The following is a 22,622-nucleotide window of genomic DNA, read 5'->3' on the forward strand; positions in this document are numbered from 1 at the left end:
ACAGAGCACAGAATCCCCATTTGAGACTTTCAAACCATTGAAATAGCTTCCCGGGACCAGGTAAATGAAAAGAGGTTATTAGCACAGAAATGTATTTAAGAACAAAAGCAGAGGGGAAATTGCGTGATGTGTGCAGGGCCATGCAGATGTCCTAGTGTGTCTCTAGAGTAACAAAAATGACAAATTCAGAAGGGAAACATAACTTGCAACTAATAAAACAAGCTTTTGTTTAGACAGTAGAGTCTCCCTGTTTGCATGTTTAACACATATGATGACAGATTCAAAGACAGAGAACATAAAAGACAAAAAACAATTTTCACAACGTGGTAATTCCCTCCATTCTTTTCAGTGAATGTGTCTTGGGGTGAACTCCCACTAAGCAGACACTGAGATAAGGACTGGATGCATGTGGTTGGTTTGGAGGCATTCCCAGGAAGCACTGGTAGGGGTAGGGGAGTGGGAAAGAGAAGAAAAGGCAGGGACGGGATGCATTCATGAGCAGGATATTTCTGTACAGATGGTGCACAGCCCCTCGGGGTTCCTCAGGGAGACTGGGTAAGACCTTTCAGAGGGTCTTTCACAGGGGATGCAACAGTTGGGGTATCTATCCTGCAACATCCATCCATAACTGGCAGAGGGCAGCTCTCTGGCATGGGATTCTAGACACACTCATCTCCCCCAGGACAGGCTGAGCTCCCCTATCAGAGGAAGCCCTCAGGCTGGGACTCACAGGAGTTTGTGACGAGGATTGTGAACTGTGAGTGCACAGTGCCGACCCCAGGGTCAGTGAGAGACAGGAGATGCGTGTCAACCACTCTCCAGCCTGATTCTTATGTGGCTCCATCCCCTGAGCACACCAGCAGCTGAGTGTCATTCTGATGGGAGGCATCTACCCTTCATGTAAAAATGCCCACTTTATCGGAGGCTCAACAGCAAACTGCCCCAGCTCCTGGGCATCTGGTGAGAACCTTTATATCTAGACCTTGAAGAAGACCTTGTAGCTTCAGCTTCCCTCTGCCGGGAGACATGATGAAAGGAAGTGAGGCGAGGGGACAGATCAGAGGTGGTAGCAGATGAAAGGAAACGTTATTGTCAGTGTTGTTTTAAACAGGTTGATAGAGGAGATCTGAGGCTTTACTTCTCTTAGTCTGTAGAGCAATGCAGTTTGCAAAGTAAGAAAAAAATCCAAGAATGATATTGCTAGCTATATAGCATGGGGTAGTTACTTTATCGTTTTACTTTGTTTTTACCTTCTTATCATGATCCTTTCTTACATGGTTATGGGAATTCCATAAGCCAGGGTATATCCAAAGATATCACTGTGGGCATGCAACGCATTTCAACTCATTTCAAAACTGACATTTGCTGGGTAAACAAACATTATCCACGTATTATCTTGTGTCCTCAAAGTCAAAGGCAAATCTGGTTTAGAGCCCTGACATACTGCCTCCAAAATGTTCCCAGGGGGAATCGATCCTGCAACTTCCCTTGGCCAATGACACATGCTCTATATCTGGGACTGGATCCCAGGGCACAAAGGTGTTCTAAACTGGGGGCGGTAGAAAGGAGGGCTGATGCTTAGCTTCTGTGACTTGCGTGTTCTCAAGGCATTTGACATGAAACTCTCTGCCAAAGCACAACTGCTGAACACTCTGCACTTGGCCAGGCACAAGTGGGAAACTATGTGATTTTTTTCCCCAAGTCATTCTCTTTGGCCATCATCTGTTGAATCTTCCTTCCTGTTGCTGACCTTGGACAGATTCTAAGCTTTTCAATTGTTTGACCACTTAAAAAGGCCAATCTATTTTAAAACTTCATATATTCAACCTGGCAAAAAAGGAGAGAGAAAAGTGGCCACAGATAGAGCTGTAAAGGAAGAGCAGTTGCAACAGCGCCGTCTTGTGTCCCAGGGCTGACCAGGGCCCTGGGCTCTCCTGTCTGGCACTAAGAGGGAGCCCAGTGGAGGACAGGAAGTGGGAGAGAGTAGGGCCAATGTGGCTGAGACAAGGTGGGTTGTTCCTACCGGAAGCCTGTCATAATGGCTTGATGCTCAAAGTTAAGCCATTCTGCCTCTCCCCCCTTGCCCAATCCTCCTCTAAACCCCACATTTGGATTTTAATTGCATACAGAGTCTCTCTACTTGGGTGTTTAATAGGGATCAAGACAAACAGAAAACTAACCACTCTTTGTTTTTCTTTATCTGTTGCCCATATTCTGATTAATCCATTGTCACCCTGCCATTGTTTCTGCCAGTGACAGAAGCTAGAAACTACTGGATCATTATTTTTCCTTTTCTCATCTGTTCAAAGTCCCTTTCATACTGGCAGAATCCAAAGCCTCTTGCTACTAAGGTATTCTTCCCTGACTGACATCCTCATGGATGAGTGGCAGAAAAACAGTCTAGCCACACTCCTGGTAGACTCACTTCTCCTTGTCACATCAGAGGCAGTCATATTCTGCGCCTGCCCTCTCTCTCCACCTTGCAATCTCGGATTCTCTTTTCTATCTCCTCAAAAAGACCCAGGAGAGCACAGTCAGCACATACACCATAGACGGTACCCAAGCCCACCTCACCCCCATGAAAGCCCCGTGAGAGACAGTACACAGTGGCGCTCGGGCTAAGCCGGCGACTCAGGGCTTCACGGTTCTCTCTCCCTCCCCTGCCCAGTTTCCTGCTTCTACAGAATTAATGACGAGACTTGGGAAGACTGTGTGGCTGGGATACGGCTGAGGGAAAAAGGGCAATTCAGGCTGCCATTTAAAAATTTATTTTTCAAAGCTGCATACAGAAAAATTCACTTCTCCAGGGAATATACAATTCTGTGCCTTGTGACAAACTCCTAGAATTGTGTAACAGTCACCACAATCGAGGTGCCAGTTTCCTCACCTCCAAAGATTCCTCCATACCTCCCCCCAAACTCGAACACTCCCATCGTTTAAACCTGGCAGCTACTGATTTGTCCTCTGATCCTCCCGTTTTATCTATTCTAGAATGTCGTGTACATGAGATTGCACACAGTCCTCACTTGGCATCCACAGGAGATGGGCCCCAGGAGCCTCTGTGTGTGTGTACATTCAGTCGTGTCTGACTCTCTGCAACCCCAGGGGTGGCAGCCAGCCAAGCTACTCTGTCCGTGGGATTTCTGGCAGGAATACTGGAGTGGGTTGCCATTTCCTCCTCCAGGGGATTTCCCTGACCCAGGGATTGAACCCACATCTTTTGCGTCTCCTGCATTGGCAGGCAGATTCTTTACCACTGAGACACCTGGGAAGCCCCCTAGGATGCTGGCAGATACCATATCTGTGGATGCTGAAATCCCTCATGTACAATGATATCATACAGTGGGCATTTTGTGTCCATGGACAAAGAACGCCAATAGGGAGGACTGACCACATCAGGCCTCTTCCACTCGGCACAATACACATAAAGACCCACCCTCACTTGCTAGTTTCATGGTGTGCTCCTTTCTCTCGCCCAGCAGAACTCCACTGTATGATTATACCATAGTCTGTCACCCGTTTGCCAGCCAAAGGACCTCCAAGTCATTTCCAGTGTTTGACAATTACAAATAAAGCTTCTGTAATCATTCACATGTAGGTTTGGAGGGATAAACAGACCATATAGTGAGTATAAGTTTAACATTACAAGACACTGTCAACTACTCAAACGATATATACAGAGCCAGTAAAAATGTTTAAAAGAGATTTTCTTGGCAAAGCCTGGATTTCCTAATCTTGAAAAGTTTATATATGTATAATGTACTTTTCATATATACATATATAATGTGTGTATTTGTGTGACTAGCCTACTTATAAAACTAACTCGGGGGTATAAATTGGCAGCTTGGCGATATTTTAAGGGCTTTATGAAACAGCTATATAACTGGACATCCCAGTCTGTTGGGATATCATAAAATGCAGAAATTAAGTGTAGGAGGCCAAAGAAAGATTATGAAATGAGTCACTTAAGCTCTTAGTGAATAACTGAGCTTGATTACAATGGAGTAAATAGCAGCCCAGAATCAGCATCCCTGAGTTGTTCACAGAAGCCAAGGGCCCACTCTGAGCACTCCGGGAAACAGACGGCGAGGCCGGGTGAGCCCACTGTACGCCAGGGAGAGCAAGCTGACCGCGTGCCCTGCTGCCACTGAGCGCACTGCCTGAGCCTAGCCCAGGGATTCATAGAGAAATGCTGGCTCTGGTGAAACATCAACTTTCCTGTTTTCATTGTAAAATGAAATGAGAGGAAACGTGAGGAGAGAATTACAACCAAAAAATGGCTCCAAAATTAGGTTTGTGTATGTCCACCAGGAGGTTAATGAGTGAGAAACAGTAAAATATTCACAGAATGGATTACAACTTGGCAGTAAAATAAAAAATATATATATATCAACTGTTTATTGCTAGAGACAACGACATGGATGAGTCTCAGAAAGCTTGGGGAGCAAAAGACTGCGGACACAAACAGTACCCACTGTACACTCCTGACTCGAACCTCAGACAATGGGATCAAACGCAAGTTTCCTGGCCGGGACTGGAGGGGCAGGGGGCTGGCTGCAAAGGGGCACAGGGCCACTTTCTGGGGTGATGTAAACGTGTGCCTTGACTGCGGTGCTGATTACAGGAGTGTGGCAGGGAAGGTGAATTTTTAATTCTACCCTCTCAGGGTCTTTGGCTGGCCCCGAGAATTACACTGACGTCAGAGACAGATTAATAGGAGAGAAGCAGACAAATTATTATAAATTTCACATGACATGGGAGCCCTTGTAAGAAATGAAGACCCAAAGAAATGGCAGAAACTACAGGCTTTTATAGCGGGTTGAACAAGAGAGGCAATGTGGAAAAGTAACTAAACTATGTGAGGAAACTAGGGGACAGTAAGAATAATTTTAACAAGGTTTATTTTATAGAAGCCTCTCGGCCTCAGCTTCCCCTGCCAATGAGAACGTTCCTCTCCTCGTCCTACAGCAAGTGCGAGAGGCTGGGGTTCAGGACCCTTTGCTGCAGGGTCGCAATGCAGCACCTGGTCAAGCTCTCCTTGTACCTCTCCTTAAGCAACAGAGCACAGAGACCCTGTATGGCACCAAGAGTAACTGCATGCGTGCGCGGCTGGGGCAGATTCTGGACCAAAGACACAAGGAGACCAACAAACCCAATAGCTGTTTTGAAGCGCCTGGAGCAAAAGCAGGGTACCGTGCAAGACCCCTACACATAACACCATCTAAGGCCTGGGTCGGGAAGATCCCCTGGAGGAGGGAATGGCCACCCACTCCAGTATTCTTGCCTGGAGAATTCCACGGACAGAGGAGTCTAGTGGGCTACAGTCCATGGGGTCACGAAGAGTTGGACACAACTGAAACGATTTAGCAAGGGCTGGGCAAGCCATCTAAACCATCCCTCCAGCCCGAGCCCTGGACACACCCCTACCCTCACCCCACATAATGAACTAGCTTGCCTCCCCCTCAGGCAGCAAGTGAACAAGGGAACCTGTTACTTAGTCTCACCCCTCTGCCGCAGCAGGAGCCCCAGTAAAGCCTTGCCTGAATTTCTTGTCTGGTTTCTGATCAATTTCCATTGATTCGGGAGGACAAGAACCCTAGCTGGTAACAGAAGGACATTTTTTACATGGGAATTTTATCTCCTACTTTTGAGAAAAAGGAGGATCAGAGTGTTTTTCTTGTCTTTGCTGTTATTCAAGTGCCTTTAACTCCAACCTTATGCCAAAGTGGCATCTTTTGGGGTGGCATCTTCTGCCACTCTTCAGTGTAGATGTATATTTGCCAAAATTAATTGAACTATACACTTAAAATAGGTGCTTTTTAAATTCTATGTAAACCAGTACCTCAGTAAAAGGTATTAGAATTTAAAAGATAGGTTTGTAGCACAAAAAGCAAGAACAGTTATCACACGTTAACAGAATGTGACTATGAAAGCACGTCCCTGAGTGCGGAGGTCTACGTGGAGCAGCTGAGGGCAGCTGTTCCCCATCGTGACCACACATCAGGACTACCCGGTATCTTCTGTAAATTCAGACGTGACGACACGGGGGGCGGCCTGGGCATGGAGACCTTCCGAAGCTCCCGGGTGACTGCAGTGCACAGCCAGGGGTGAGGGGGGAGGGGAGGACACAAGGTGGCCCGACCCCCCCTTCCCCTGCCCCGGCTCTTCGAGCAGAGAACAGAGGCGTGGCCGAGCCTCGTACCCTACAGGCCGCCCAGGTGCTCCCTACAATCAGGAAGGTCCCCAAGCTCACACCACGCGGAGTCAGGCTTGGCCATGGCCCAGACTGTTCACCCCCACTTGAAGGTCCTGAGAGGGAAAAAGGGTCCCTCTCCCACGCTCATCTGGGCACGCGTGTTCATTCAGCTAATTCGCCAGACTCGGCTGGGGCTGGAAGACAAGGTGAGTCATTTCAGCTCCATCATTGGGTGTTGGTATATCATCCCTGCACAGAGGACAACTAGGTGGAACTGAGTGTAGGGAAATCATGTATTTTACCTTCTCAAAATGAGGGAGGAGATAGGGGAAACATCAGGATAAATAAATAGGCATAAACATTCAAAGTGTGGTGTTATCCTAGCCTCTAAAAATGGAGGAAGGAGCTAATACACACTGAGACTGGCTGCACACCAGGTACTTTGTACACATTATCTTATTCACTCCACACTGTCCTTACTGAATATTCTGTACCAAAGGCCCATTTGGTGGTGCAGCTGCTGAGGCTCAGAGGGGTCATTCACTTTGACCAAGGCCTGGCAGTAAGTGACAGAGCCATGCCTTAAGAAGTCATTTCCTCCAAAACCTACATGCACTCTTTCCACTATGCAACAATGCCTCTTATTATCTTGAAAACTCATAATCATAAGCGGTAGTGATAGTAACAGTAATATTAAGAGTTTTCTATGTGCTAGGATTAAATCTAAGGTTCTAACTGCATCTATACTTCTGGAGCTATACCTAGACCTATGTTTATACCTAGATTGTTGTTGTTTAGTTGCTAAGTTGTGCAATCTCAGGGACTGTAGCCCGCCAGGATCCTCTGTCCATGGGATTTCCCAGGCAAGAATACTGGAATGGGTTGCCATTTCCTTCTGCAGGGGATCTTCCCAACCCAGAGATCAAATCTGCACTTCCTGCATTGGCAGGCAGATTCTGTTACCACTGAGCCACCAGGGAAACCCTTATACCCAGCTATGAGCGTGTGCTATGTCACTTCAGTCATGTCCGACTCTTTGTGATCCCATGGACAGTAGCCCACCAGGCTCCGGTATCCATGCAGTCCTATAAAAAGCCATTTATTATTAGGTGGATACTATTATTATCCTCTTTAAATATGATACAACTAAGGTACAAAAAGGTTAAATAATTTTCTCAAGGGCAGGAGGCTACAAAAGATAGAAGTCATTTAATGACAATCCTTTGCTAAAAATTACCCTACCTAACAAAACCAGCCAGAAAAAAGAGATAAGAGAATTTTGCTAACCTTGCTTTCAAACACAATACTCAGTCCAACTAAGACTGTAAAATACTGGCTCTTTCCCTCAAATTTTGCAAACTTATGACAGCCCGTATGCCTTCAGTGATTATGGTAGGTGGGAAGGCACGAGTCGTGGCAAGCTCTGATTTGCAAGATCAATAAGAATATTATTACCCATGCTTGTAAAAAGCATGGATACGTAAGAAAGAAAAAGGTTTCTGACAGCTTCTGCAGCAAGAAAAGCAATGCATTAGGTCTGGTGAAAAGGGACTAAAGAAAGTGGTGCTTAGAAGCCAGGACTGGAACTGACGATGGAAAAGCAGAGCCTGCTCCTTAATCAGATCCACTTCCAAGCAGCAACCATGTGTCTGGGCTCCCATTTCACCGACATATGCAAGTTCTGAGCTTGCTGAGCCCCGCAGGGCAAATGCAAGCCTGGAAATGTGAACTGGGCCCAGCCCTGCCTCATACATCATCAGCACAGCTGTCGACGGGGTTTTCAGCAAAGAGCTTATATTCCTGAGAATGCAATCAGAACTGGAAGAGAATTGCAGAACTCTTCCAACTAACTGCATTTTTGCATGCAGGTATTTATATGTACATATACTCAAGGCCATGTTAGATCTAAGCTGGAAAACTTCCAATGTCAAAGAAAGATGATTGAATGGTAACTGGTCCCGTTTACCAACTTAAAATTTTTATGGGTTATGAGAAACCATTTGTGCTCACGTTTAACAGTCACCCACGTTCATACAATTGTTACTCGCGTGCTTTCAAATTGAGATCCAGACCTCATCTCGGTCTGAGGGTGTGGGTGTCAGGGGGCTCCTCCCTCCCCGTTCCCTGGGTGCTGGCCAGGCTCAGCTGTGTGTCTTCAGGAAGGAGAATTCTTGGGGCTTCTCTGGTGTGGCAGGGGTGCCTCTTCACCTCGCCCTGAGCTGCACCTCATGGACAGATGAGGGCAATCAAACCATATCCCCTCCCTGGTGGCCAGTCTGGGAGTCCAGCTGTCACATCACCAGGGAGATTCTACACTTCCTGGATTCCACTTTGCTAGATGGGATTGGTTTATTGAGTGCCTTTTCTAATCAGAGTGCAGACATAAAAAAGTTCTCTTTTTTTCCCATCTCTACTTTTATCCCCGCTTTATCAAATCCACATTTTCTGTCTCTTAACAACATCTTGGGGAGGTTCCAAACAATTTAGTCAATTTTCATTATTAAAGGTGGTCTGAACCTGTCTTAAATTTCAATCTCGTGTGCACTTCCAAGCTCTCCACCTCCCACTCCGCAGTGGATTTGTGGCTGAAGGCAGAGAGCACATGTATGGGCAGGGGTCATCCTTCACACATTCAACCCCCCACCCTCCTAGGTCCTACCTCTTCTGAGCTTCCTGGATTGAAAAACAGAAGGAGAGGCAGGAAGAGGAGCAGAACATCATCACCTCCCTGACCCCAGAGACCCACCTCCTCTTGTGGTCCACGGCGGCTTCTCTGGTTTTCATGTTCTGGCCCTCAAAACAATGTGTCAGGCCTCCATGTGCTTACAAACACAGGGGTGACTTCTGTGCAGAACCATGAGGTTTCTCACAACCCCGTAGTTCCCTGAAGTGGGGGTCCAGCAGCATCCCCACCCTCCTAGAGTGCCACCCGAAAGCCTCATGGCCTCTGCTGCCAGCGTCCCCTCACCGGGCAGGCAGCCCCAGGCTGGCATATCAGGACACCAGGCTAAGTGCAGGGACCTTGTGTAACATCTCATCTCTGCCAAATGACAGGAGCACCGCCAGCTTCCCTGCCCGTTCCCCGTGCCTCTGGGCTCTACGTCCCCTGCTTGGTGGGCACAGGGCTCATCGGCAAGGCTGCTGCCCAAGCAATAACCACCCGAGAATAAACATCTCTTTATCTTGCAGAGCAGTACTTCCACCCTACCCAAGTAAGCTCAAGAACTCAACGCCTTCTTTGCTTTGGACGGAAAACACAGGCCTCCTCCGTCCGCTGTGTGGAGAGAGGGGAACCCTCTCACTCCCCATGACCCTCTCTCCACAAGGCTGTCAGTGATGACTGTCCCCTCCCCGGTGGTCTCACCGTATGGACGGGAGGTGCAATGGGGCTGGTTTACTAACACGCGAGTGCAGAGGGGATCCTATCACGTTTTCGTAAGCCTTGGGCTGAAGGTGTTGAGTCTGAGACTGCCAGAAAGACGCAGGACACCCAGTTAAATTTACATTTCAGATAAAGAACCAACTGTTTTTAGTGTAAGTATGCCCTACGTATTGTATGGCACATGAATAACTTTTTTTGCTGTAAGTATCTCAGGGTATGCCTCCACGGGAAGAACCCAAGCCCAGACATTCCCTTTCGACTGGAGACAGAATAGTACAGAGCAGACAAAACAGAGGAGAAGGCCACTCCCCTACCCATCTCTGTTATGATCCCCATTCAGGCACTCAGATCAAACCACTCCACAAAAGTCCTACAAAATGAGAGCCAAAGCTTCCATTTTTTGGAACATTTCTATGAACAGATTTTTTTCAGAAAGGAAAGGGCATTCTAATCCACTTACAGAAATTATGATAATTAGCTCCAAGAGGAACTCGAGAGTTTCAAAGTCATAATGTTGGCAGAAAGAATTGAAACACACGGAGTGAACATCAGAAGTGTAATTTTCTAGAGCAGTTAGATCATTGGGTAAGAGTACTGTAGGGAGGAGAGACACTTTCTCATTAGCAGGAAACTTATAAGAATCCCAGGCTGTACTGAGTAAGCATTTTTTATGAAAAAGTCCAACTGAAATCCAAAGCATAGACAGTGAAGAATTTTTGCTTTTAATTTTTTATGTAAAAGGATCATATTCGGGCAACTAAGAGAGCCTCATTCTAGAAGGAGCTTCTTTGTGCCCGTAATTAAGCTGGCATCTGCTCAGAGGGCATCATGGGGGAGAGAGAGGAAGGTGGTCCCTTCACACTCTGATAACAAAGCCGCCCAGCTCTCTGCTCACCTCCCGGATAAGCCAGAGTCTCAGGCTGGGGTCTGCAGCAGCATAGCCTGATGTGGGGGTTCTTGGGCATGTAATTTAGTGAGGGAATGTTCTCAGGTGAAACCTGCATGGGAATGAGGGACACAGGGTAAGGCAGATGAAAAGTCTAACAAAGATGCAGGTTTTTCCATCAATCCTACTGTGAACTCTGGAATGTCAAGTAGAGCTGTCCTGCCTGGCAGTGAGGGCCAGGTTACTAGACCCTTGCTGACAGTCACTGATCACTGTGGACAGCTGGGTAGGGGTGGAGTCAGGGAGGGAGGTGTGATCACCCATCGTCTCTGAGTGTGACAGCATCAGCCAAGGAGAGACTGTCTCCAGAGAAGGGGGGCAGCTGTAAGCCATGAGCAACCACCGTCCACAGCAGCTGGGGTGGGCATGTCAGCCTTGTAAAGGGATGTAGAGGCACCAGGAGTAAGTAAATGCTGCACTGTGCTAAGTCGTTTCAGTCATGTCCGACTGCAATACCATGGACTGTAGCCCACCAGGCTCCTCTGTCCATGGGACTCCCCAGGCAAGAATACTGCCGTGGGTTGCCATGCCCTTCTCCAGGTGATCTGCCCAACTCAGGGACTGAACCTGCATCTCTTACATCCCCTGTATTGGCAAGCAGGTTCTTTAGCACTAGCGCCACCTCGGAAGCCCAAAAGGTTACCTCAATACCTTAATGACTCAGATCAGATGCTGCTGCAAGGTGACCTCCTGTGCTCCCCTCGCCAAAGTGTGCCTCTATGGTCAGTAGTGTTCCAATAATTTCTAAAGAAGGAAACCTAATCCTCAAGTTATTCCATTTTATAATTACCCACTGCTGGCACCCTAATGAAAGAAAACGATTTTTTTTTTCTCTTTTGCAACTTAACATTTCAGCCTTTATTAAAAGATGTATATCTCACTCTCTCCAAACTTCCCGTCCTCTGCCTGGAAACCCCACTGCCCACCCCAGGCTGCTGCGTCCTCTGCGGGGGTGTGCTCGTCTCTGGAGAAGCCAGGCAAGGTGGACTACTGAAATCCCTAGTCCCCAGCTCGGCTGAGGGACCAAGTCCCTGACAGCAGCAATGAGTGGTTTCCTCAGAGTCCCTTCCAGCACTGAGGGATTTAGGTGGAGCATCAGAAGTCCCAGAGTTTGGTCCTCTGAGACTCGAGTCACAGCAGCTCAGTCTGAGCTCCCACACCGTGGCCACCTCTGAGGACCAGAGAGGAGCATGGCCCAGGTGCCGCGTCCAGTCTCACTAGAACCACTGCAGTGTGAGCAACAGCAGCTGGGCAAGGATGCCGTCACAGGTATGAGGCGGGGCAAGGCAGCCCGGGGAAAGCTGACCTCAGGGACGTTCCCGATGGGCTGAGCACCGCAGGCACACCCACAAAGGTCAAGAAAATTGCCACCTGGGCTATCCGAGTCCATCTAGAGACCTTTCAAACTAAATAACCACTCTATGAAGCACTGATGTAGAAGACTCAGCCAGCACTGCCTTCAGAACAGAATAGAAGGGGGTTCATTCCTCTGTCGTGGTTCCCCTGAAGGACAATGTGTCTGTTTAGCTCAGGTCTGTGTTAGAGGTTCTCCTGTTGCCACCCTCCCCACTGGGCTCTGTGTGTGGAGAGCATTTTCATGGTAAGGATAGAGCCTGGAAGGGAGTAGAGGTGGGTGGCGGCTTATATTTGAAGTGAATGGTGTTTGGAGCCTTTGAAGAGCAAAAATATAAAACTGTTTATTGACCTACAACCATCCATGAAATGGGATATGATCTCTGGCAGAAAGTATAGAATAGAAACTCCCCAATATTGCAGCTGCCTAGAGATGAAAAGTTTATCTGGAGCTAAGAAGACTATGGTTTCATCCACAGCATTAATGCGGAGTCTCCCCCAGAATCCGGAAGAGTACTATCTGCTTCTGGGCTTCAGAGATAGAGACAGAGATATTCAAGGGGAGCAGAAATACCACCCCAAAGTGTGTACCTTTCTTTTGGGTTTTTTTCCAAAAAATATTTACTTACTTGTTTAGCTGTGCTGCGTCTTGACTGCAGCATGAGGGATACAGTTCCCTGACCAGGGATCGAACCTGGTCCCCCTGCATTGTGGGTGCAAAGTTCTAACCACTGGACTACCAGGGAAGTCCTCAAAATGCATCTCTGTGTTATGAGGCTAATTTTAGGCTGATCATTTTGGGCGGGGGGGGGGGGGCTGTGCTGGGTCTTCGTTGTCGCACGTAGCTTTCCTCTATCTGCAGTGAGCAGGGGTGGCTCCTCCTTGTGGTGTGCAGGCTTCTTGTCGGGGTGGCGTCTCTTGTGGAGCACAGGCTCCAGGTGCATGGGCTTCAGGAGTTTCAGCTTGCTTAGCTGCCCTGAGGCATGTGGGATCTTCCCAGACCAGGGATCGAACCCGTGTACCTTGCACTGCAAGGCAGATTCTTAACCACTGGACCACCAGGGAAGCCTCAGGCTGATTATTTTTAAGAAACAGCAGACACAAGTGAAGTGCTGAAAACTGCACAGAAGTTACCCTTCAGTAAGAGATATGTGGGCTGCCCTGGTGGCTCAGCAGTAAAGAATCGCCTGCTAATGTAGGAGATGTGGATTCAATCCCTGTGTCAAAAAGATCCCTTGGGGAAGGAGATGGCAATCCACTCCAGTATTCTTGCCTGGGAAATCTGTGCTCCAGGGAATCTGGTAGAACACATCTTTAGATAGTTAGATACTTTCAGGAACTGATTTCATGATCACAATCCTTGCATCTCTTCATACCTAGAAAAGCACTAAATCCCTTCATGGTGACATCAGCTCTTGTATCTAGCGAAAAACCTCTTGTAAAAGTAAGGGTGTGATTGCACGAACTCCCCCTTCACCAAAATCTTGTATTTGACCTTCCCTGACCGCCTCTTTGGAGCAGCTGCTCAGAGCTATCTGAGGTGCTACTCCCAGGCTGCAGTCCTCATTCTGCCCCAAATGAAAGTGAATTCACAACTCTCACACTGCGCATCTTTTTGGGTCAACAGCAGGAAATAAAACCTCCCATGTGAAGGGCACCCTCCCTGTACCAGGAGGGAAGACGGCATCCCTGGCACCAGAGATAGGATTCAGGGCTAAGATGCTGTATAAACAAACTCTGTCACTTCTGTATCAACTCACTACTCCAAACCTGAACTTTTTTATCTTGTCAATTCCTCACAGATTGTCTCTTTATCTAAAAAGTATAAAGGCTGACTGCTTTGGTCATTTCTTCAGATCTTATATTGCTGGGGTGGGGAGTGATTCAGACAAGTTCAGTCATTTTAACTACAAAAGTAAATTTAAATTTGCTCTCTCCTGATAATTTCCCTTTTATTATTGGGGGGGGGGGCGGAGATGACTCAGCCAAGAACCTAGAGGAGTCAAAGGAAAATCCTTTTTCCTCCCTCACAGCATCATTTTCTGAGCATGCTGGGGTGCTCACCCCACTCCGTGACAACCACTCCTAGGCATTGTCTCATCAGGTCCTCAAAATGCCTGCATAAAGGAAACACTTTTTAAAAACTGAGGAAAGTGAGGCTCAGGAGGTTATCAAACTCAAGGCCATTTCCCTGAGAAACAGGACTAAGAACCGTGTTCAGTCTGACCCCAGCTTGAGCTCTTCACCACTGGGTCTTCTAATTAAAGCAAAGTACACTCGAGATTATGGGCTTCCCTGGTGAGTCAGACAGTAAAGAATCTGCCTGCAATGCGGGAGACGTAGGCTTGATCCCTGGGTTGGGAAGACCCCCTGGAGAAGGGCATGGTGACCCACTCCAGTATTCTTGCCTGGAGAATCCCATGGCCAGAGGAGTCTGGTGGGCTACAGTCTATGGGGTTGCAAAGAGTTGGACACGACTGAGCAACTAACACTTTCACTTTTTTTTCACACTTTAGATTGGGGCTTTCCCATTGGCTCAGTGATAAAGAATTCACCTGCCAATGCAGGAGACGTGGGTTCAATCCCTGGGTTGGGAAGATCCCCTGGAGGAGGGCATGGCAACCCACTGCCGTGGAGAATCCCAGTGAGAGAGGAGCCTGGTGGGCTGCAATCCAAAGGGTTGCAAAGAGTCAGACATGGCTGAAGCAACTGGGTCTGCAAGCACATTCTATATTGTGGCCACCATTCAAGGGGCACTCACCATAGCTGTCAGCATTTCAGGGCACTGGGTTCCTCAGGCATTGGTCTGTCACCCCTGCTGCTCACGGCTGAGGGCAGTGGGCCCACACAGCTGCCACCATTGACTCATCCAAGGCTTTGACCTTCACAGCTGGTCAGCCACTGAATAGAACAGACTCTCCTTCGAAGGGACTCATCATCACCCTTTTCACCGCATGTCCCCTCCACTCTGGGTTGAGTGTTGCCTCCTCTTTGGGTCACAGCGACATTCTCTCCACAGGCTCTGACTCAGCTCTCTCCTTCCTCATCCAATCTGCCAGCTCCCTGCCAGCCTTGGCTTCCAAACTCAGTGCGTCCTGCTCAAACACCGCATCCTGCTCAAACACCGCAGGCAGCTCTCTGATCCCCCATGACCTAGGCCTCGGCTCACAGAACCAAAGTCCAGCCCTAGCTTGTACCCTTTCCATCACCTGCCTCCCCTGCACATCTAGCCACCTTCACCTGTGCTGTCATCCCCTCCACACACTGTTACTTAAATCACATCCAAATGTCTGGGTCAAGTTCGAGTCTCACTTCACCCTTGAACACTGGACTTGAAGACAGACCACCAACCCCTGATGCTACTGTAGATAACATGGCTGTTTTTGTTTGAATTACAGCCAAAAGGAAATGCTCAGACAAGAACCTGAAGGCAAATACAGTATTTGAAAGCTACAGGAGAGGCTACAGGGGAGTGGAAAAGAGGGGCAGGGAGGAAGAGCAGCCAGTAAAAGGTGCAGATCAAGCCGGTTACCGTGGGAGCAGCTGGAGCTCAGTCCTGTGGGATGGGCTAGCCAGGACAGGACACACAGCTCAGGTATCCCACCCGGGGGGAGGGAGCTGGTGCACTGATACACCACTGGAGACTCCAGTCACTGCTGGAGCTGCCCCACCTGGGGCTGTGCCCCAGCACCTCCGGCTTATGAGCGAGGCCAGTGGCAAGAGAAAGCTTCACGTGAAAGCAATGCAGGTGCTGGAAGCTAGAAACCCAGTGTGAACACCAAGACGGTAAGAGTGGCGGGATGAGGATGGGGCGTGGCCAACATGTGCTACAACAGCCATGCACGGTCATCACTCAAACCAGGGCAATCGGGAGAGTGAAAAGGGGTACCATGAATAATCATTCTGCGAAACAGGCAAGATTCAAGATGACCTGGGCAAATTACTATGCATGAGCTTGCATCTGTAGCTGTGATTTCTGTATCAAGCTGATATGACTCTACAGAGTGCCTTCCATGTGGTTCCAGCTCTGTGCTCTTCACTGAACCTAGTAAGGCGCTTAAAATAAAGGTGATGCTCAGAAAATGCTGGACTGCTGGACCCAGGATGGGGTGGCCACCACAAATTCAGAGTCGGGTGCTATTCAAAGGGCATAGGCTTTAAAGTCAGACAATCTGAGTTGAAACCCAAACCCCACTGATTCACTGCTAACCCCAGGTGTAGATATGACATCTCAAGAGTTGGGGTGACGATGATGATATCTGCATTGTACAACTGTCAAGTATCAGAAAAGACCTATACAAAAGCAAGTCAAACTACAGCAAATTGAACATCAATTTCATTATTATTCCACAAGCTAACAATGATAATATTGATTATCAGTTTGACCATTATCCTTCAGGCTCCTACTCATCACTAGTTCTGTGTTTGTCTCAGCTCAGCATTTTATTTTCTTCTCTGTGGCTGTGTGGATCATTTTCACATAGCAGATGAGTTGAGCCTTTGTGAAATGCACTTCCATTCACAGAGACAAGGAGGCTGAAATTGGCTGGACATTCTCTAAGTCAGGAGTGGATATGAATTTGAAAAGGGAGAAGTTAAGAGGTTAAGATTTGGCATGAGCTGTTAGCTGAGCTGATCAAAATCAGAATCTCCAGATTAAGCTTCACTGTTTCTTACACTTTGAAAGGCTATGAATTAAGAGGAAAGTGATAGTAGAAAGACACTCGGCTTTTCAAAAGGAGACGTCTAACACCCCAGAAGTAAACAAACCTGCCTTAAGCTTCTGAGTCATGTCCCTGGCTTATTCATCACTATAGCTTTTATTGTCCACTGGGAAGATTTTCTTTGTATTTATGTAACAACAAGAAAAATGGGATAGATAGAAGGGAGAACTTATAAACCCAATCACTGTCCCTCTGCAATTTGGAATCATAATTTTTCACTTTGTGAAGAAGCTTAAAAACACCAGGTTCACTGTAAATTTGGAAATGAATGGGGAGAAATATAAGGCAAAATGGAGAAACATACTCTCACCCTATATAGGCTTCTGGCACATCCACGTGTCAGAGACACTATGATTTCTTTTGACTTATTTATTTTACCAACATAATACATGCACATAATTTTCAAAAGTTAGTGATAACGGTCGGAGAAGGCAATGGCACCCCACTCCAGTATTCTTGCCTGGAAAATCCCCATGGACGGCGGAGCCTGGTAGGCTGCAGTCTATGGGGTCGCTAAGAGTCAGACACGACTGAGCGACTTCACTTTCACTTTTCACTTTCATGCACTGGAGAAGAAATGGCAACCCACTCCAGTGTTCTTGCCTGGAGAATCCCAGGGAAGGGGGAGCCTAGTGGGCTGCCGTCTATGGGGTCATGCAGAGTTGGACACGACTGAAGTGACTTAGCAGTAGCAGTGATAACGGTACTAAAAATTTGTAACAAAATACAGTAATAACATGCACCACTATTCCCTGTCCAAAGGCTCATTCTCCAACCAGTAACTAATTTCAGTAAATTCAGATACTACTTCTGGAATTTACTTCCGCATTTCTAAATAATATGAATAAATAAAGAAGACTGAAGAAATGGTTAGTTCCCCTATATCCATTCTCCCATTCTTCCGTAGGAATACATATGCCAACTTCTAGCTGAGCTCAAGAGTTCTAGAATAAAAATATATATTTTCAAGCTCTCCTATACATGGCTGTGCAATTAAATCTGAGTTAAAGGGATGTGAGTAAAGCATTACATGTAACTCTCAGGAATCTTCCTTAAAAGACAATTGGAACATACACTTTGACTTCTTCATTCTTTCTTCCCTCTTGATACACGGAATGCGGACATAATGAGTCATACTGAATCACGAGGTTAACTTGTGAATGAAACTCTGCCCTGTCAGAACAGACAGACGGAGACTGAGTACTTGAGGTTTTAGGGAGCGAGGCTGTCACCCCAAATCTGATAGCTACATTAGGAGAGAAATAAAAACTTTTGCTTAACGCAACAAAACAATCAAACGACCCAATTGAAAAATGAGCAGAAGACCTAAACAGACATTTTTCCAAAGAAAATATACGGACGGCCAACAGGCACACAAGAAGACGCTCGACATCACTAATTATCAGAGAAACATAAATCAAAACTACAGTGAAGTACTACCTCAGGGGGCCCACCAGGAAAACGTCTACAAATAACAAGTGCTGGAGAGGCTGTGGAGAGAAGGGAATCCTTCTACACTGTGGGCGGGAATGTAAGTTGGTGCAGCCCCTATGGAGGACAGTATGGAGGTTCCTCAGAAAACTAACCCTATGACCCCACAATCCCACTCCTGGGCACATACTTGAAGAAAACTATAACTCAAAATGATAATAACCTCCCAAAACTGAACCAGGAAGAAATAGGAAACATTGTGATAGAAACCACAAGCATAGAAATTGAAACTCTAATAAAAAATCTCCCCACAAACAAAAGCCGAAGGTCAGATGACTTCACAAGCAAATAGTTCCAAAGGTTTAGAGAAGAGCCAACACCGATCCTGCTCAAACTCTTCCAGAAAATTGCAAAGGAAGGAACATTCCTGAACTCATTCTGAGACCACCATCACCCTGATACCACAACCAAAGACACCACAAAAAAAGAAAACTACAGGCCAATATCAATGATGAACATACATGCACAAATCCTCAACAAAATTCTACCAAACAGAATCCAACAACACATTAAAATTATCATCTATCACAATCGAGTGGGCTTTATCCCATGGATGCAAGGAGTCTTCAATATGCCCAAACCAATCAATCTGATATACCATATTAACAAATGGGAACATGAAAACTACATGATCATCTCAATAGATGCAGAGAAAACTTTTGACAAAATTCAACACCCATTTATGATAAAAGCTCTCCAGAAAGTAGGCACAGAAGAAATCTACCTCAACATAATAAAGGCTGTATACGACAAACCTACAGCAAACATTATTCTCAAGAGTGAAAAACTGAAAGCATTTCCTCTAAGATCAGGAAAAAGACAAGGGTCCCCACTCTCACCACCATTATACAACATAGTTTTGGAAGTCCCAGCTATGGCAATCAGAGAAGAAAAATAAATAAAAAGGAATCCATATTGGAAAAGAAGTAAGTCTCACTGTTTGCAGATGATATAATATTATGTATAAAAAACCCTAAACATGCCACCAGAAAACTACTAGAGCTATTAAAGAATATAGTAAAGTCACAGAATATAAAATTAATACACAGAAATCCCTTGCATTCCTACACACTAATAATGAAAAATCAGAAAGAGAAATTAAGGAAACAATCCCATTAACCACTGAAACAAAAAGAATAGCTGGGAATAAACCTACCTAATCCAAGCCAGGCTTCAATAATACATGAACCATGAACTTCCAGACGTTTAAGCTGGTTTTAGAAAAGGCAGAGGAACCAGAGATCAAATTGACAACATCTGCTGGATCATTGAAAAAGCAAGAGAGTTCCAGAAAAACATCTATCTCTGCTTTATTGACTATGCCAAAGCCTTTGACTGTGTGGATCACAATCAACTGTGGAAAATTCTGAAAGAGATGGGAATACCAGACCAACTGACCTGCCTCTTGAGAAATCTGTATGCAGATCAGGAAGCAACAGTTAGAACTGGACATGAAACAACAGACTGGTTCCAAATAGGAAAAGGAGTACGTCAAGGCTGTATATTGTCACCGTGCTTACTTAACTTACATGCAGAGTATATCAAGAGAAACGCTGGGCTGGATGAAACACAAGCTGGAATCAAGACTGCCAGGAAAAATATCAATAACCTCAGATATGCAGATAACACCACCCTTATGGCAGAAAATGAGGAAGAACTAAAGAGCTTCTTGATGAAAGTGAAAGAGGAGAGTGAAAAAGTTAGCTTAAAACTCAACATTCAAAAAACTAAGACCATGGCATCCGGTCCCATCACTTCATGGCAAATAAACGGGGAAACAGTGGCAGATTTTATTTTGGGGGGGCTCCAAAATCACTGCAGATGGTGATTGCAGCCATGAAATTAAAAGATGCTTACTCCTTGGACGGAAAGTTATGACCAACCTAGATAGCATATTTAAAAGCAGAGACATTACTTTGTCAACAAAGGTCCGTCTAGTCAAGGCTATGGTTTCTCTAATAGTCATGTATGGATGTGAGAGTTGGACTATAAAGAAAGCTGACTGCTGAAGAATTGATGCTTTTGAACTGGGGTGTTGGAGAAGACTCTTGAGAGTCCCTTGGACTGCAAGGAGATCCAACCAGTCCATCCTAAAGGAGATCAGTCCTGAGTGTTCATTGGAAGGACTGATGCTGAAGCTGAAACTCCAATACTTTGGCCACCTGATGCGAAGAGTTGACTCATTTGAAAAGACCTTGATGTTGGGAAATATTGAAGGCAGAAGAAGGAGACGACAGAGAATGAGATGGTTGGATGGCATCACTGACTTGATGGACATGAGTTTGTGTAAACTCCGGGAGTTGGTGATGTACAAGGAGGCCTGGTGTGTTGCGGTTCATGGGGTCACAAAGAGTCGGACACGACTGGGTGACTGAACCAAACTGAACTGAAAGAGACAAAAGACCCATATGCAGAGAACTGTAAGACACTGATGAAAGAAATCAAAGATGACACAAACAGATGGAGAGACACACCATGGTCTTGGACTGGAAGAATCAACATTGTGAAAATGACTGTAGTACCCAAAGTAATCTACAGATTTAATGGAATCTCTATGAAACTACCAATGGTATTCTTCAGAGAACTACAACAAAAATTTTCATAATTGGCATGGAAACACAAAAGAACCCAAATAGCCAAAGCAATCTTGAGAAAGAAAAACAGAGCTGCATGAATTAACTGTCCTGACTTCAGACTATACTACAAAGCTAAAGTATGGTACTGGCACAAAAATAGAAATATAGACAAATGGAACAAGATGGAGATCCCAGATAAAAACCCATGTGACAATGGACACCTTCTCTTTGACAAAGGAGGCATGAATATACAACAAAGAAAAACAGCCTCTCTTTAATAAGTGGTGCTAGGAAACCTGGACAAATACATGTAAAAGAATAAAATTGGAACACCTCCTAACACCATACACAAAAATAAACTCAAAATGGAGTAGAGACTTAAATATAAGGCCAGAAACTATAAAGCTCTTAGAGGAAACACAGGCAGTCTACTCCTTGACATAAATCATAGCAAGAGCCTCTATGACCCACCTCATAGAGTAATGGAAATAAAAACAAAAATAAATAAATGGGATCTAATTAAACTTAAAAGCTTTTGCACAGCAAAGGAAACTATAAACAAGGTGAAAAGACAACCCTCAGAATGGGAGAAAATAATAATAAATGAAACTGACAAAGGGTCAATCTCTAAAATATACAAGCAGTTCATGCAGCTCAATATCAGAAAAACAAACAATCCAATCAAAAAGTAGGCATAAGACCTCAACAGACATTTCTCCAAAGAAGACATACAGATGGCTAATAAACTCATGAAAAGATGTTCAACATCACTCATTATTAGAGAAATGCAAATTGAAACTATAATGATGTATCACCTCAAAGAATGGTCAGAATGGCCATCATCAAAAAACCGACAAAAAATAAATTCTGGAGAGGGTGTAGAGAAAAGGGAACCCTCTTGCACTGGTGGAAGGAATGTAAATTGATACAGTCACTATGCAGAACAGTATGAAGACTCCTTAAAACCCCAGCATAAAACTACCATATGACCCAACAATCCCACTACCGGGCATAGCCTCTGAGGAAAACGTAACTGAAAAAGACACATGTGCCCCATGTTCCCTGTGGCTCTGTTTACAGTATCAGGACATGGAAGCACCTAGCTGTCTATCGCAGATGAATGGACAAGGAAGTTGTGGTTCATATATACAAAGGAATATTACTCCGCCATAAAAAGGAATACATTTGAGTGAGTTCTAATGAAGTGGATGAACGTAGAACCTATTTATATAGAGTGAAGTAAGCCAGAAAGAAAAAAAACAAATATGATATATTAGTGTGTGTATATATATATATATATGCAATCTAGGAAGACGGTACTGATGAACCTACTTGCAAGGCAGCAATGGAGACAAAGACATAGAGAACAGACTTGTAGACACAGTGGGTGAAGGAGAGGGTGGATGGAACAAATCGAGAGAGTAGCAATGAAACATATACATTACCTACATTACCATATGTAAAATGGATAGTATGTTTTGCTGTATGACACAGGAAGCTCATACCTGGTGCTCTGTAACTACCTGGAGAAGTGGGATGGGGTGGGAGGTAAGAGGAGTGTTCAAGAGGGAGGGGACATATGTACACCTATGGCTGATTCATGCTGATGTATGGCAGACACCAACACAATATTGTAAAGCAATTATTCTCTAATTAAAATAAATAACTTTTTTAAAAGTCAAACTTTAAAAAAATTAGTTCTTAATCACAGTAATATCTTCACAGTTAAAACATTAAACTACAGAAAACTTATAATACAGTTTAGTAGTTCCTTTCTCTAGCCCTCCCCATCCTACTTCCTTCTCACCAAATGCAACCACTTTCAATCACTTTAAGCTGTTTTTCTAAATGTTTACCTACATATCTGTAAATAATCCTGTTCTACTCTTCCTTGAGTAACCTGTTTCAAATATTATCTGTTACATATCTTTCTTTTATGGTGGCTGAGGATCTT

At 45.5% G+C, this 22,622-nt stretch overlaps 1 protein-coding gene and 1 non-coding gene across 17 annotated transcripts in view; both read right to left on the reverse strand.

Annotated features, from left to right (window-relative positions):
• GADL1 (glutamate decarboxylase like 1) overlaps positions 1 to 22,622 on the reverse strand; it is a 647,456-nt gene that overhangs the window by 335,374 nt on the left and 289,460 nt on the right. The window contains exon 1 of one of the 16 annotated variants that reach the window (XM_081527023.1): positions 8,943 to 9,165. The exons of 14 other annotated variants lie outside the window; for them this stretch is intronic. The gene's annotated coding sequence lies outside the window, so the exon portion shown is untranslated. Of the gene's footprint in view, positions 1 to 8,942; positions 9,166 to 22,622 lie in introns of those variants that run through there. One more of the 16 variants, XM_081527020.1, reaches the window with a different exon arrangement.
• TRNAV-CAC (transfer RNA valine (anticodon CAC)) lies at positions 12,551 to 12,623 on the reverse strand. The gene has a single exon. It is a non-coding gene; the product is annotated as a tRNA-Val (tRNA).

This window comes from Giraffa tippelskirchi, chromosome 9, assembly GCF_054371585.1.
Source record: "Giraffa tippelskirchi isolate mGirTip1 chromosome 9, T2T-mGirTip1v1.2.pri, whole genome shotgun sequence".
Lineage (NCBI taxonomy): Eukaryota > Metazoa > Chordata > Mammalia > Artiodactyla > Giraffidae > Giraffa > Giraffa tippelskirchi.